Genomic DNA, 16,874 nt, shown 5'->3' with positions numbered 1-16,874 from the left:
ATGAATTTTTTTCTTATAAATTATCATTAATCTAGGGAAAAACTTTTGTTGCATGTGACTTCTATTATCTTACACAAATCATGATATATTTCACGCACCATTTAAATAAATGATTCATTTCATTGTATTCCACTTCTATTATCTTACACAAATCAGGATATATCTCACATATCATTTAAATAAATAATTCATGTGTAATGACTATTTTTAAATTTTTTTATTTATATAACAATAAAATATATTTATATTGGTGTATAAATTGACTTACAACTTTATTTATCAAATCAAAATACATTTCTTAAACATAGGTTTGATTTAACTAACATGTTATTCCCTATCATCAAAATAGATTGAATCATCTTTCTAGAAAATCAATAGAGATATAGTTCTATAAATGACCAAATAAAAAGTAATAAAATTAAATATTTTATTAATGAAATAGTAAATTAAATTAACTTATATTTTACATCTTCAACATTGGTGATGATTAGTTTTCCTTGAGAGCCTTCCGTAGAATAATGGGTGAAAGCACTTCTAGCAAGCACCTTAGGAGAGAGATATATAAAGTAAACTAGACAAATAAGAAGGTCTTATGTATCAAAAATATCAAAAAGGGTGTCCTTAGCCTCATTTTCCTAATCTTTTGGGAGCTAAAGTATGTTTAACAATGTTTAGGTAAATGTCAAGTCTCACTAGCACAATTGATTGAGGATGGGCCTCATTAGCAAGGAAGCCTAGGATCAAACCTCACAGAGCTTGTTCTGCTCATGCTAGCAGGAGACAACACACTAAAATCGAGTGAGCTTAGGACTAGTGTGGCCCAGGCCGAGTGTCATCCCCGAGTGACTTTGATAGCTTAGATGTCATTAGGTTGCAGTTTCTCAAGCCACAGGTCAAGCCTAGAGGATCACAGACAACTTAACAAAAAAAAAACAATGTTAAGGTAAATGTGTTCTTGCTTCTTGACAACACCATCAAGTTTAGAGTTGCCTTTCTCTTTCCATTCCTTTGTCTACTAAGTTTCCATGGTAAGTTTGAATTGAATTTCCCTAAGGACCACTAAGCAACCTTAAATACTTAATGTGAATCCCTTAAAGAGATCATGTGTAAAATATAAAAGAATGGATAGATTAATGTCTCTAGGCCATTAAAATGGAAGAAAATTTCACATGGGCAATAATCAACGGCTTCAATTCATTAGAAATAGATACCTGCAAACAAGAGCTAGAGAAATAGTCCACAAGAGATGACTATATTTGATCTAAGAGATAAAGAAATCACAAGATGAAGTTGAAGTTGATCCAAAATAGTAGATAATATATGGAGAAGATAAAAACAACTTCCCTAGTTTATTAATGAATCCAAAAGGCCTTCTTATAGGCTTACAATTTCTCTAATTCTAAAACCCTAATCTACGTATGTATGTCACTCAAAATTACAAAACAATATAAAGTGGATATGCACAAACTCCAGGATAGAAAGAGATGTATTGCTATGTAACTCACACAATTAAATAATAAAATAATTCAGGTGCAACTAGAAGGTTGACCCCCCAAGGGGTTAGCACAATTCAAACATTGGGTTTTCCTAGTTGATTTGGTTGGTTAGTTGAAGGTTGGCCCTCTATGGGGGTAGCATCCCTTAAATTTTTTGTTTCCTAGTTAAGTTGGTTAGTGGGATTCATCAGGGGAACCATGCCCCTTAATATCTAGGCTTGTTGGCTTGCTAACTAACTTTTTGGGTTGGATGTGTTGACTAAGCACTCCTTGGGTACTATGCTAGTGGGGAATGTCTTTTATCCTCATGATTCATCCTAGTTTAAGTGTAAAGCATCCTCACTTTCCTCTTGATTTTGAAATGATGTTAGGAAAAGGGGATGAAAGTTGCAATGTATGAGGAAACTATCATTGAGTTGATTGGTTGTGATGTTAAGGAATGAATTGCTAGTATGAAAATGGATGTGTTTAGGCTATGAAGGCTCCGATGAGATGAAAAATCCTTGGGTATCCAAAAAACATCTACTCAAAAAATGCAATGAAGAGAACCTGTGTTAACGAGATAGAAACAAATACCCTATGTGTAGGTTATTTGATCAATGTGAGAGTTGTGTTTTGCTTAATCTACAAGCAATGAGCTTTATCAAAGGCTTGGAGGAGTAAGATTATCATTGACAGATGCAAGTGAAGGTGAGGAAGAAGGGAGCTCTTCCTTGACTCAACGGTCTTATGATAATGGGAGTCTTCAACAATCGCCACATCACATTGCTCTATATTCTTTAAAAAAGGGATTCCTAGATATATTGCTAGAACTTCAACCTCATTATTCGTTATATGGCCTAATCCCCAAGTGAATTTTATTTTCTAATTTCCTTGAGGTCCTTGAATGATCCGTATGCTCTTATTATCCCCTTGCATGCTTCAAAAATCTCATAATGTTAGGGTACATTAATATTTTGATTGTATGCAAAGTTGGTTATGAGCTTGTATTCGATTTGATAAAGTGCCTAAATTTAGATTTGGAGAGGGTAATACATCCACTCCATCTAATATCCCGACATCCATGTTATTGTAAACTAATATTTTTGTAGCCAAACTTTCTTTCTAACTACTAATCAGATAAGAATCTCACAAAAATATTATGAACGAATAGAGTTTTATTATGATCTAAGATTCAAGGAGGGTGGAAATATATCGTAAGGGATTTCACCCAATTCCAAATCAACCTAGATCATGAAAAAATTGATCAAAAGGTCATAAATATATGTTAAATCTCACTTTCTAGATCATTATATTTCAATAATTATAAAAAGTTTGTTACAAGATTAGATGACTTATTCATATCCATCAATACATAGAATTTATATCATAACTTATCTTAACAAACATTATATGTCTAAATGTACACCTACACAAAGGTAATATACAGTTTAACTATGAAAAAAATATGATAACTAGCATTTTGTTCAACCTATAGATAATAAAGGTAGTTATTTCACATCAACGTTAATTATCTCTTCTTCCAATATTTCTTGTTTTTTTCCACTTTAAACTTGTGTTTTTCCAAAGTAAATCATATTCATATAACATCTCCAAAATTCTAACATTTTTTTAAAATCACAACCAAGTCAAACACAAAATTGATGTATGAAGCTCTTTTATTTGTGAGACAAGAGACCCTTCCCCACACAACAATTTGACTACTAAAATCCGTAAAAGTGTAAATACTTATTTTCAATTTTATAAAAGTTTAAATAATTTAAAATAATGACACATTTTTGTCTAAGTAAAGACAATGTGTAACTAATAGATAAAATTAATTTTTTTCACTTTGATTTTTTATTTAAATTATATTTTAAATGAATAAATAAATTTAGTGCCATGATAAACTCTTGAAACATTTCTATAAATAAAACAACTTAAATTAATTTTATATTCTATAAATGAAACAACTTAAACTATTTTTATAAAAAATTCTACCAAATTTTTAATTAAAATTGATAAAAAGAAAATAATTAAACGAATAAATAAATTTACCCCATCATAAACTCTTGAAACATTTCTATAAATAAAACCATAAACTAATTTTATATTGGATAAATGAAACACATTAAACTATTTTTATAAAAAAATTCTACAATTTCATCTATTACTTAAATTAGAAAGTAAATAAACAAACAATTTCATTTATTAATTAAATTACAAAACGAATGGACACACAAGTTCATCTATTAATTAAATTACAAAATAAATAAATACCATTTATCTCATCCATACAAATAATTCAATTAAAATAAAAAACTTATCACCCACCTGACAATAAACCACTTTAAACGCATTGTTACCCATCATAAAAAACAAAAAAAATCACGGAGTTGGGAAAGCTCATAACCGACGAATTACTCTGGACGTGTGATTGCCTTTTCAGTTATGGAATATTCAATCCCGATAATAATCCAAACAGATATTTATAAAAAATCAATGCGTAGCTGGTATTTCTCGGTCAAACCCAACCTCTAGTATAAATACACACCTCTGTTATTTACATCCTCAGATTGCTCTCCATGTTCTCGACCCAAATATGTTTACGAGGACGGACTCTGAGCGATTTCTGTGGTTACAGATAGACCGGTATGTTTTCTGCATTCTCCTATTTATTTTTATAAGGTTGTTTTCCTTTATCAGTGAAATTTGAACTCTGTGCACTGCAATGGTTTTGATCACAGTTTTATTTTTTGAGGATTCTGTTTATCAAAATAGTTTTATGAGACTTCTTTTCTGCGGAGAGAATTTGTTTGTCTGTAGAGTTAGGGTTTTGGATTTCCTGGTTTGTTTAGATTGCTTGGCAATTTTATGTTTTACACTTAAATTTATTGGGTGGCTTTCTGAATCTGGCGGCTCTGTTTTCTCAGTATCTCTGGAGCGAAAATGCTGTCAGTGTCTGCAGTAATCCCAAAGGAGGCAAAGCCTTCTGTCTTTGCTGTCTGTTCGTCTTCGGAATTTAGGGAAAATCTCCATTTCTGTGTCTTCCTATAGCCCTGCAAGGGATTTTGTTTATTAAATTCAAATTAGAAGAGGAACCTAATTTGGAATTCCAGGGTTAGGGTTTCCTTTCCCTTATAGGAGGTGGAGAAATGCCTAGTGTAAAATATGACACCTGTGATAAGGACAGGGAGCCCTTTGTGGAACTGGATCCCACTGGTAGGTATGGTCGCTATGAAGATTTGCTGGGCCGTGGTGCTATGAAGAAGGTATACCGAGCTTTTGATCAAGAAGAGGGTATTGAGGTTGCTTGGAACAAAGTGCCTCTGCAAAACCTAGATGATGTTTCCATACAGAGGATCTATGCAGAAGTCCGTCTGTTGAAATCTCTGAGTAAGAAGAACATAATTATGCTCTATAATGCATGGCTGGATAGAAAGACAAGTCATGTGAATTTCATTACCGAGGTCTGTACCTCGGGTACTCTGAGAGAGTACCGCCAGAAGCATCGTCATGTCTCAATGAAGGCTTTGAAGAACTGGGCACTCCAGATACTGGGAGGATTGCATTATCTTCATAATCATGAGCCTTGTGTAATTCACAGAGATTTGAATTGCAGCAATATTTTTGTGAATGGCAATAGTGGCGTTCTGAAGATTGGGGATCTGGGTCTTGCCACTACCCTGGTAAATGATCGTTGTGCACACACTGTTCTCGGTACTCCGGAATTCATGGCTCCAGAATTATACGAGGAGGAGTATAATGAGCTTGTAGATATTTATTCCTTCGGCATGTGCTTGCTGGAGATGGTTACTTTGGAAATTCCTTATAGTGAGTGCCGTAGCGTTGCTCAAATTTATAAGAAGGTGAGTTCCGACATAAGGCCTGCAGCATTGGAAAAGGTTACAAATCAAGAAATGAGACAGTTCATTGAAAAATGCCTGGCTGCAGCACCAGTGAGGCCTTCTGCTGCAGAGCTTCTGATGGACCCATTTTTTAAAGGAGTACAAGCGGCAACCTATTAGATGCCAGGTTGTTTCACTGAACAGGAAAGATGGATTTCTGCCTGTTTATTTTGCCATTTCTTTTTTGAGATCTGCAATGTAGTTATAGATAACTATAACATAATGGGGAAGATAAATCATATCAGATGTGTGTAAATTTTATAATGAGTTATTTTGCTTCTTTTGATGTCTTTTAGTCTTGCAATTTGGAAAAATAGATAAATCATATTATATGTTTATAGATATATCTAATGAGTTATTTCGCCTGATTCTTTTGATGTCTTTTGGATCTTGCAATTTGGAAAGATAGATAAATAACATTATATGTTTCTAGATTTATAGTGGGTTGTTTCGTCGGTCATTATTTCGCCTGATTCTTTTGATGTCTTTTGGATCTTGCAATTTGGAAAGATAGATAAATAACATTATATGTTTCTAGATTTATAGTGGGTTGTTTCGTCGGATTAGGCTGGATTATTTTGATATTTTTTAGATTTTGCAATATGGAAAGTTTTGGAAAAGTTTTATATTTAACGGGCAAGGTTTTATAATCAGTGGGCATTTGAATGGTGAGGGGTAAATAGATTATTTGGTTATTTTTTGATTTTATAATATAGGAAATTTTTGTAATATGGAAAAGTATTTGAGATAAAATTATTTCGATATTTAGTTTTTTAGTTTTTGTAATATGGAAAAGTATTTTATATATGTTGATAAGTATTTTATATACATTGATTTGGCTATTAAATTTATTAGCATTAAATTATTTTAAATTTGATTTGTTGGTAAAATAATTTATTATAAAATGGAAAATTTTTAATTAAAGTATTGTATTTTGTTTAAAATATAAAATTTTAAAATATTGATATTGCACAAATTTTAGAAACTTATTTATAATCTTGTAAATTATAAGGTCAAATACTTAATGCAATCTAATTCAACATTATAATTATGCATTTGAAAAGTCAATCTATTGTTTAGAATCAAGGCATAATCCAAACTTAAACTTTCATATATATAGGAGAGGCTAAGCTACTTCAACCACCGAATATGAAACATTTAGTAGAAAGTTGAAACCCCAATCTATGGCTATGTGGTTCGTAGGTAGTGTAAGAATCTCATAGATTTCTGGTGATGTAAAGTATTAGAATGTCATTTAATAGCCAAAGTTAACATACAAAACAAATTTTAAGAAGTGAAAAAGAGCTCAATGGTTCTAATTACCCAGTAGAACTCTCCATATTGTAACTTAGCACACATGTTACATGATTGTTTTATATTTACTTACAACCAACCACTAGTGTATATTAAAATAATATTTATGCTTTAAAGTAATATAATTTTTTGGACACGGTTAGAATGACTATGTGTCCATTTTGTCTCCACAATTATTAGAATTTGTTGAATTTCCAAGTACTCTTTTTAATTAGATTCTAGTTGTTTAATAAATTTACAAAACTATAAGTTATTTTTAATTAGATTCTAGTTGTGTAATACGTATACAAAATTATGAGTTATTGGTAGTTGATAATCTTTCCCTTTTCATAAAAACATAAGACAATGATACATGTATATTTATAAGATAAAGATTTTACAATCATTTGCATTTTTTTATTGATTGCTACATATCACAACCATATATCAAACTCCATTTTTAAATTGTCTTTCCACTAACTAATTGTCATATGCCCCTATACATATCACAACCATTTATTGGTATACACTTTTATATCAATTGTCTTTCCATTAATAAATTGTCATATGCCCCTATACATATATGAACCATATACGTACCCTCACTTTTAAAGGATGGAAAGATAGTTTAGTTTTCACAAATTCATATTATAAAATTTCCACATTCAAAATGCATCTTTTGCAATGTGCTCATTTTGTAGAGCCACTAGATTCCATGTCTTTGTTTTTTGTTATATGGTAAATTTAAAAAATTGTAAGTTTATAATAATGGTAATATTTATCCTTTTGTTTCTATTCAATGATTAGAATTCAACCATCAGCTTTGTTATTTGATATATGGTGAATTTTAAAATATTATAAATTGCTAGTATTTCTAATTTTATCTTTTGTTTCTATTCTAAATACATGTAAATATAACATTTTTCTTTAACAACATGGAATACTATCTATTCTTACTTTTCAAGCATATTAATAAAATAAATACCTTATTTCCCTGGGTTAGTTGTGATAGGCCCCTTATACATGCATACCAATTGCCAAGAGAAGGAACATGTTTATTTTTTCAAATTGATAACTTTTACATCATAAAATATCATGGAAACATGTTTGGTTTTTAAAATGGATAACTTTTACATCATAAATTATTCATATTTAAAATGTGTCTTTTGCATTTTTTTTAATGGAATGGACTCGAATTTGTATTTTTATGAACATATTTTGAAATTAAAATATACATTTGTTTCCTCCATCTATATGCAACCCATCTAGGGCTTAGGTGTGTTGTGGATGGATATTTTAAATTGTATGCATTGATTAAATAACATCATATATGCTTGTGTACCTAATATTTTTTCATTTAACTTTTTAGATGATTTCAAATTAGAATGACAATTTTAATTTTTTTCTCTAGATACATTGCTAAAACTTCAAACTCATTATTAGTCTCATGATCTAATCCTCAAGAAAATTTTATTTTATGATTTCCTTAAGGTCCTTATGGTCCCTCTACACTCATTATCCCCCTGCATGCCTCACAGTCTTATAATGTGAAGTTACGTCACATATTTTGACTGGATGAACTCATTATTAGTCTCATGATCTAATCCTCAAGAAAAATTTATTTTATGATTTCCTTAAGGTCCTTATGGTCCCTCTACACTCATTATCCCCCTACATGCCTCACAGTCTTATAATGTGAAGTTACATCACATATTTTGATTGGATGAAATGTCTGGATTTAGATTTGTAGGGGGCAGTACATTCACTCCATCCAAGATCATGACATTCATGCTACACTAAACTAATATTGTTGTAGCCAAACATTTTTTACAACTACAAATCAAATAAGAATCTCGCAAAAGTTTCATGCATGAGTTCTATAGTAATCTTGTATTCATGAACATTGGAAAAACATCTGTAGGGGTTTCACCCAATTCCAAATTGACCTAGCTCATATAAAAAAATTGATATAATTGTATTTCAATAATAATAACTATTGTTAAAATATTAAATGACTTATCCATACCCATCAATACAGGGAAGTTATACCACACCTATCTTAATAAACTTTATGTGTTAGAATGTATATCGACATAACCTAAAATACAAATTAACTATGAAAAACATATTATAACTACTTTGATAATTAACATCTGGTTCAATCTATAAAGAATAAACATAATTGTTTTACATCAACATTAATGATATTTTCTTTCAATATTTTTTTATTTTTCTAATTTAAAGTTGTGCACTTCCTATAACATCTAAAAACTATTACTATTACTAATAATAATCTAATTTAAAAAAAAAATCAAATTAAATATATAATTATTTAAAAAACAAAAAAACCACCTATATATAATAATTTATTACTAAAAATTATAAAAAATTATTAAAAAAAATCACAAAAATATAAATAAATATTTTAATTTTAAATAATATTATAAAAATATATCTTTCTTCTAAATAAATACCAATACCAATTAATACACTAACTTATTACCAACAATCCACTTTCAACGCATTGTCACCCATTATCAAACCAAATTGGAAAAGTTCATAACAAAAGAATCACTTTGGATGTGTGATTTCTTTTCCGGTTATGGAATATCTAGTCCCGATAATTATCCAAACAAATATAATATGAATATGCATATTTTCCAATATTTTTATGATATAGATTTAAATATATAATTTATTAAAATATTAAATTTGTTCCGGAATATATGCGCCATATATTATATTTTGTGCTTAGATATGAAGTGCATAATATTTTGTGATTAGATAGGAAGTGGATATATATTATTTACTATATACATTTATAATTTATACATTCATAATTTATTTATTTACTCAGTTGATCTTTTGGTTTATTTAATTTTTTTTTTCAATTAAAATTTTCATTTCTCATTTTTAACATAAAAGTTAAGTATTGTTCAGTTTAATATTATTTTATGTTTTTATTTGTGTTGTAAATAAGATGCAGAAATTTATAATTTCTAATATATTATCATTAATAAAATTTTACTATTAAAGAGTTAAGGCTTCTGTGATCCATATCAAGTTTGTGAGAGATTCTTCGGCCAAAATCACATGGAATACTATTTGTCGACGCGTTTTGAACCAACTAGTGTGGTTCATCGTCAGGACAAGATGAAGAAACAGATCCAGCTTAGCATGTTAAATAGTCCATGACAAATGGTATTCCATGTGATTTTCGCCTAAGAATCTCTCACAAAATTTTACTATATTAATTATTTTTTAAATAAATTTTTAAATAATATAATTATCAAAACATTTTATTTTTAGTATATATAGATAGGATTTAGAAACTCGTCACACATAATTTCTAGTGTATTATTATTATTTTTAGTATATACAGATAGGATTTAGAAACTCGTCACTCATAATTTCTAGTGTATTATTATTAGTTTGATTTATAAAATTTTAAATAATATCCAACCAATTTTTTTATAAGATTAATAGTTGTATCTATAATTTTTTATTTCAAAATGTAAATAAATATTTTTTAAATTTTAATATAATTATTTAAAAATAAAAAATAATTCATTTTAATTGAGAATATCATATTTTTCTCCCAATCATAAACTTTTAATATCAATGCAGGCATATTTGAATATTAAAAAAATATGAAAATAAAAAAAATTAAGGAATTGAAGTAATTTTAAAAAATTGGAAAGAAAAGAAAAGTATCATACTTATTATTTCCTTTAGTGTATTTGTGATATGAGATTTGGATTTAATATATTTTAATGGAAAATAATAAAATGTGATTATGTAAATGAAATAGAAAACTTCATCAAAGTCAATAAGACAAACTTACTACTTATTTCCATTTATATTGGTTTATTATATGTATTACTTTATAGTGAATTTTTCCTTGTTAATTGTCATTAATCCTTGAGAAACTTTTGATGTCTTTGACTTCTATTATCCTACACAAATCAAAGTATATCTACACATCATTTAAATAAATAAATCATGTGTAGTAACTATTTTTTTCCTTTTCTTATAAATTGAATTATGATTTTATTTATCAAATCAAAATACATTTGTTAACCATACTAAAAGTAGAAGGTTTAATTTGACAACATGCAATTCTCTATTATCAAAATAGATTGAATTACCTTTGTCACAAATTTGTTGAAATATAATTCTACAAACTAACTGAATAAAAAGTAATAAAATTAAATACTTTATTAATCAAATAGTAAATTAAATTAACTTATATTTCACATCTTCAACATTGGTAATGATTAGGTTTTCTTGAGAGTTTTCAAGAGGTTGAAAGCACTTATGGCAAGCACTTTACGAGAGAGATATACAAAGTCAATTAGACAAACAAGAAGGTCTTAGGTATCAAAAATATCAAGAACATTGTACTTACCCTCTTTTTCCTAATCTTTTGGGAGCCAAATCATGTTTAACAATGTTTAGGTAAAGGTGTTCTTGATTCTTCATGTTTAACAATGTTTAGGTAAAGGTGTTCTTACTGCTTGAGAACACCATGCTAAGTTTCCATGGTAAGTTTTGAATTACATTGCCCTACGGAACATTCAGTAACCTTCAATACTTGATGTGAATCCCCTAAAGAGATCATGTGGAAAATATAAATGAATGGATAGACTAATGTCCCTAGGCCATTAAAATGGAAGAAATATTCACATGCACCATAATCAACGGCTCCAATTGATTAGAAATAGATATCCGCAAACAAGAGCAAGAGAATTAATACACAAGACAAGACTACATTCAATCCAAGAGATAAATAACTCATAAGATGAAGTTGAAGTTTATCCATAAAAGTAGATAAGGCATGGAGAAGATAAAAAAGGAGCAGAGGCTAAGGACTGGGTGCATGGCTTATGGCCTCTGACATATGGCCCTATGTGGCCATACGAATGGCATAGAATATTAACTAAAGGGCCAATGCTCCATTAATATTTTTGTTTAATACAAAACAATCACACCAAAAATTTTGCAACTAAACGCTCCCCTAACTAGTCGAACCTGTGACCTGCGAGAGGATAATCAAAGTGCCCGAAAAGTGGAGTAGAGGCCAATTTGCTACCAAATTTGCAGAGGTGAGGGCTAATAGGTTGTAGTTGCTGAATAATTTAGAGAAGAGGGCATATTTTTCTCAATTTGAAGCTTTTTTGAGCTGAAGAAAAGACTAGATGGGGTTTTTTCAGCATTCTGGACAACCACAATGTTATATTTGCATATTAAATCTTTCATGTTGATGTATTGATAATTTGAGCATATAATAAAGTGGTCACCACTAGAAGATGCACCAGAGACATAGCCCAAGATGGGTGAACTCCATTATCAATTTGCTTGTGTTTGATGTTATAATTTTTTCCTCTTTTTTTTGTACTTTTGCAACCATGATCCATTGCCTCAAAGACATAAACTAGCTTGCAAATTGTTTAATGAAACCTTCACTTTTCATTTTTAGATAATATCTCAGCTTGTTGGCTAGTTTACTAGCTTTCTGGGTTGGATGTGTTGACTAAGCCCTCCTTGGGCACTATGCTAGTGGGGGATGTCTTTGTTCCTCATAATTCCTCTTAGCTTAAGTGGAAAACATCCTCACTTTCCTCTTGGTTTTGAAATAGTGTTAGGAAAAGGGAATGAAAGTTGCAATGTATGAGGAAACTATCTTTGTGTTGAGTGGTTGTGATGTTAAGGAATGAATTGTTAGTCCAAAAAATGATGTGCTTAGGCTATGAAAGCTCCAATGAGATGAGAAATCCTTAGGTATCAAGAAAACATCTACTAAAAAATGCAATCAAGAGAACCTATGTCAATGAGATAAAATAAATACCCTTTGTGTAGGTTATTTTGTCAATGTGAGAGTTGTATGTTTGCTTGATCTAAAATAAATGAGCTTGATCAAAGGTTTGGAGGAGTAAGATTATCTTTGAAAGATTCAAGTGAAGGTGAGGAAGAAAGGAGCACTTCCTTGGCTCAATGGTCTTATAATAATGAGAGTCTCCAACAATAACCACAACACACTACTCTATATCCTTTAAGAAAGTGATCCCTAGATACATTGGTGGTGCTTCAATCTCATTATTAGTCATATGGCCTAATCCCTAATTGAATTTTATTTTTTAATTTCCTTGAGGTCCTTGAGCAATCCCTCTACACTCGAGCAATCCCTCTACACTCATTATCCCCATGCTTGCTTCAGCAATCTATAATGTTAATCTATGTCACATATTCTAATTGGATGCAAAATTGGTTACGTGTTTGTATTTGATTTGATTAAGTGCTCGAATTAGGCTTGGAGAGGGTAATACATCCACTCCATCCAAGATCCTAACATGCATGCTATTGTAAACTAATATTGTTATAGGCAAATCTTCATTCCAACTACAAAAAAAATAAGAATATCACAAAAATTCATGGATGAGTAGAGATTTATCATGATCTAAGATTTTTGAAAGGTGGAGAAATATCCATAAGGATATCATCCAATTCCAAATTGACCTAGATCACGAAAAAGTTGATCAAAGCCTTAAATGGATGGAAACTCTGACCATTATATTTCAATAATTAAAAATTAAAAATTAAAAATAAATGTTACAATATCAATGAGTTATTCATACCCATCAATACATAGAAGTTATACCATGCCTTATCTTAACAAACATTATATGCCCGAATGTACACCTACATAAGGGTAAAATACAAATTAACTATAGAAAAAATATCACAACTAACATTTTGTTGACCTATAAAGAATAAATAAAGTTGTTTCACATCAACATTAATGATCTCTTCTTCCAATTTTTCTTTTTTTCTTCCACTTTAAACTTGTGCTTTTCCAATAAATTGTATTCATGTATCATCTAGAAAATTCTAATAACTTATAATAATAATAATTTATTTTTATTAAATCACTGTTAAGTTAGACACCAAATTGATATATGAAACTCTTTTAATTATGGGATAAGAGACCCCTTCCACACAACAATTTCACTACTAAAATCAATAAAAGTGTAAATAAATATTTTCAATTTTATAAAAATTTATATAATTGAAAATAATTACACATTTTTCTCACACAATCTTGATGAAATCACTTATTTCAAATTAATTTATGTATTATTTAAAATAAGTTTTTGAATGCAAAAATAGATTCTAACACTATGAAAAACTTTTAAAACATCAAATTCTATAAACTAAACAACTTAAACAGATTTTTTAAAATCCTATAATTAAAATTACTTACAGCTGTTAATTAAACTAATTATAAAATTACTTACATCTATTTATTAAACTACTAGATGAATAACTACTGTTTAGTTAAGCTAACCCAAAAAAACCTTCAATCAAAACTTATCACTGCCTAGCAAAAGACCACTTTAAACGCGTGGTCACCCATCATAAAAAACAAAACAACTCAAGTTGGGAAAGCTCATAACTAACGAATCACTCCACGTGTCCGTTTTGGAATATTCAGTCCCCATAATTTATCCGAAAGATATTTATGCGTAGCTGGTATTTCTCTGTCAAACCCAACCTCTAGTATATATATACACATCCGTTATTCACATCCTCAGGTTGCTCTGCCTGTTCTCGACCTAAATATTTTTTCTACGAGATCCAGACTTTGAGCGATTTCTGTGGTCACAGAGACAGGTATGTTTTCTGCATCCTCCTATTTGTTTTTATAACGTTGTTTTCCTTTATCACTGCGTTTGGAACTCTGTGCACTGCAATGGTTCTGTTCACAGTTTTATTTTTTTGAAGATTCTGTTTATCGAAATAGTTTTATGAGATTTCTTTTCTGCCGACAGAATTTGTTTGCGTGTAGAGTTAGGGTTTTGGATTTCCTGGTTTGATTTAAGATTGCCTGAGAATTTTAAGTTTTACACTTCAATTTATTGGGTGACTTTCTGAATCCGGCCGCTCTGTTTTCTCAGTATCTCTGGAGCGAAAATGCTGTTAGTTTCTTCATTATTCCCACAGGAAGCAAAGTCTTCTGTCTTTGCTGCATGTTCGTCTTCTGAATTTAGGGAAAATCTCCATTTCTGTGTCTTCCTATAGCCCTGCAAGGGTTTCTGTTTATTAAATTCAAATTCTGGGGTTAGGGTTTCCTTTCCTTTTCAGGAGGTGGAGAAATGCCTAGTCTAGAATATGACACCTGTGATAAGGACAGGGAGCCCTTTGTGGAACTGGATCCCACTGGTAGGTATGGTCGCTATGAAGATTTGCTGGGCCGCGGTGCTATGAAGAAGGTATACCGAGCTTTTGATCAAGAACAGGGTATTGACGTTGCTTGGAACAAGGTGCCTCTGCAAAACCTAGATGATGCTTCCATACAGAGGATCTATGCAGAAGTCCGTCTGTTGAAATCTCTCAGGAATAAAAACATGATTATGCTCCACAATGCTTGGCTCGATAAAAAGACAAGTCATGTGAATTTCATTACTGAGGTCTGTACATCGGGGACTCTGAGAGAGTACCGCCAGAAGCATCGTCATGTCTCCGTGAATGCTTTGAAGAATTGGGCATTTCAGATACTGAAAGGATTGCATTATCTTCATAATCATGAGCCTTGTGTAATTCATAGAGATTTGAATTGCAGCAATATTTTTGTGAATGGCAATAGTGGCGTTCTGAAGATTGGGGATCTGGGTCTTGCCACTACACTGGGAAATGATCGTTGTGCACACACTGTCCTCGGTACTCCGGAATTCATGGCCCCAGAATTATATGAGGAGGATTATAATGAGCTTGTAGATATTTATTCCTTTGGCATGTGCTTGCTGGAGATGGTTACTTTGGAAATTCCTTACAGTGAGTGCCGTAGCGTTGCCCAAATTTATAAGAAGGTGAGTTGTGATATAAGGCCTGCAGCATTGGAAAAGGTTACCAATCAAGAAATGAGACAGTTTATTGAAAAATGCCTGGCAGCAGCACCAGTCAGGCCTTCTGCTGCAGAACTTCTGATGGACCCATTTTTTAAAGAAGTACAAGCGAGCACCTATTAGGTTGCCAGCTTGTTTGACTGAACAGAATAGATGGATTCCTGCCTATTTATTTTTGAGATCAGCCTAATTTTTTAATAGTTAATGTGAAGAAAATGTTGTTATAGTTAACTATAACAGGATAGATGGATTCTGCCTATTTATTTTGCCAATTTATTTTTGAGATCTGCCCAATTTTTTTAATAGTTAACCCGAAAATTTATTTTTGAGATCTGCCCAATTTTTTTAATAGTTAACCCGAAGAGAATAACAGGTAGATGGATTCCTGCCTATTTATTTTGCCAATTTATTTTTGAGATCTGCCCAATTTTTTTAATAGTTAATGTGAAGAGAGTGTTGTTATAGTTAATTGTAACACAATCTAAAGATACTATGATAATAGGTCGTGTATAGATTTATAATTCGTCATTTAGCTATATCGCTAAATATCTCTTAGATTTTGCAATTGGGAACGGTGGATAAATTTATATTAGAGATGTGTATAGATTTATAGTGAGTTATATTGCGAGTTGTTTTATATATAGTTTAGATTTTGCAATTTGGAAAGTTAAGGAGAGGTATTATATTTAGTGGATTTGTTTTATATATAGTTTAGATTTTGCAATTTGGAAAGTTAAGGAGAGGTATTATATTTAGTGGATTTGTTTAAATAGTGGGTTGTAAATAGATGTGTATGGATCTATAATTGGTCATTTAGCTATGTTATTTTGATATCTCTTAGATCTTTGTAATTTGGAAAGGATAAATATATTAAATGTGTATAGACTTACAGTGAGTTGTAGTGTCAGTTGGTTTATTAGTTTAGATTTTGCAATTTTAAAAGTTATGGAAAGGAATTATATTTAGTGGGTATTTAAATAGTGGGTGGTAAATAAAATTATATGGTTATTTTTTAGCTTTAATGTTATAGAGAATTTTTGTAATATGGAAAAGTATAAAATTATTTGGATCTTTCTTACTTTTTGCAATATGAAAAAGTATTTTAGATACAGTAATTTGGGTATTATATTTATTGCCACTTATTCTAAATTTGATTTGTTGGTAAAATAATTTATTCTAAAATGGAAATTTTATCAATTAAAATATTGTATGCTTTGTTTAGAATATAAATTTTTAAAATATTGATATTACATAAATTTTAGAATTTTTTTTTAAATTCTTGTAGATTATAAGGT

At 30.3% G+C, this 16,874-nt stretch overlaps 2 pseudogenes across 2 annotated transcripts; both read left to right on the top strand.

Moving 5' to 3' along the window:
• Window positions 1–4,045: 4,045 nt before the first annotated feature.
• Window positions 4,046–5,646, top strand: LOC149201314 (putative serine/threonine-protein kinase WNK11 pseudogene; annotated as a pseudogene). Its single transcript, XR_016253414.1, has 2 exons — window positions 4,046–4,127; window positions 4,409–5,646. The product of XR_016253414.1 is annotated as a putative serine/threonine-protein kinase WNK11 pseudogene (transcript).
• Window positions 5,647–14,222: 8,576 nt separating this feature from the next.
• Window positions 14,223–15,760, top strand: LOC149201313 (putative serine/threonine-protein kinase WNK11 pseudogene; annotated as a pseudogene). The gene is made up of 2 exons (XR_016253413.1): window positions 14,223–14,347; window positions 14,632–15,760. The product of XR_016253413.1 is annotated as a putative serine/threonine-protein kinase WNK11 pseudogene (transcript).
• The last annotated feature ends 1,114 nt before the right edge of the window (window positions 15,761–16,874 follow it).

Source organism: Pinus tabuliformis, chromosome 2_1, assembly GCF_031772625.1.
Source record: "Pinus tabuliformis cultivar Carrire ecotype Pingquan chromosome 2_1, CPIR1, whole genome shotgun sequence".
In the NCBI taxonomy this organism is placed as follows: domain Eukaryota; kingdom Viridiplantae; phylum Streptophyta; class Pinopsida; order Pinales; family Pinaceae; genus Pinus; species Pinus tabuliformis.
The sequence above is the reverse complement of the archived record's forward strand: the minus strand, read 5'-3'. Positions and strand labels throughout refer to the sequence as shown.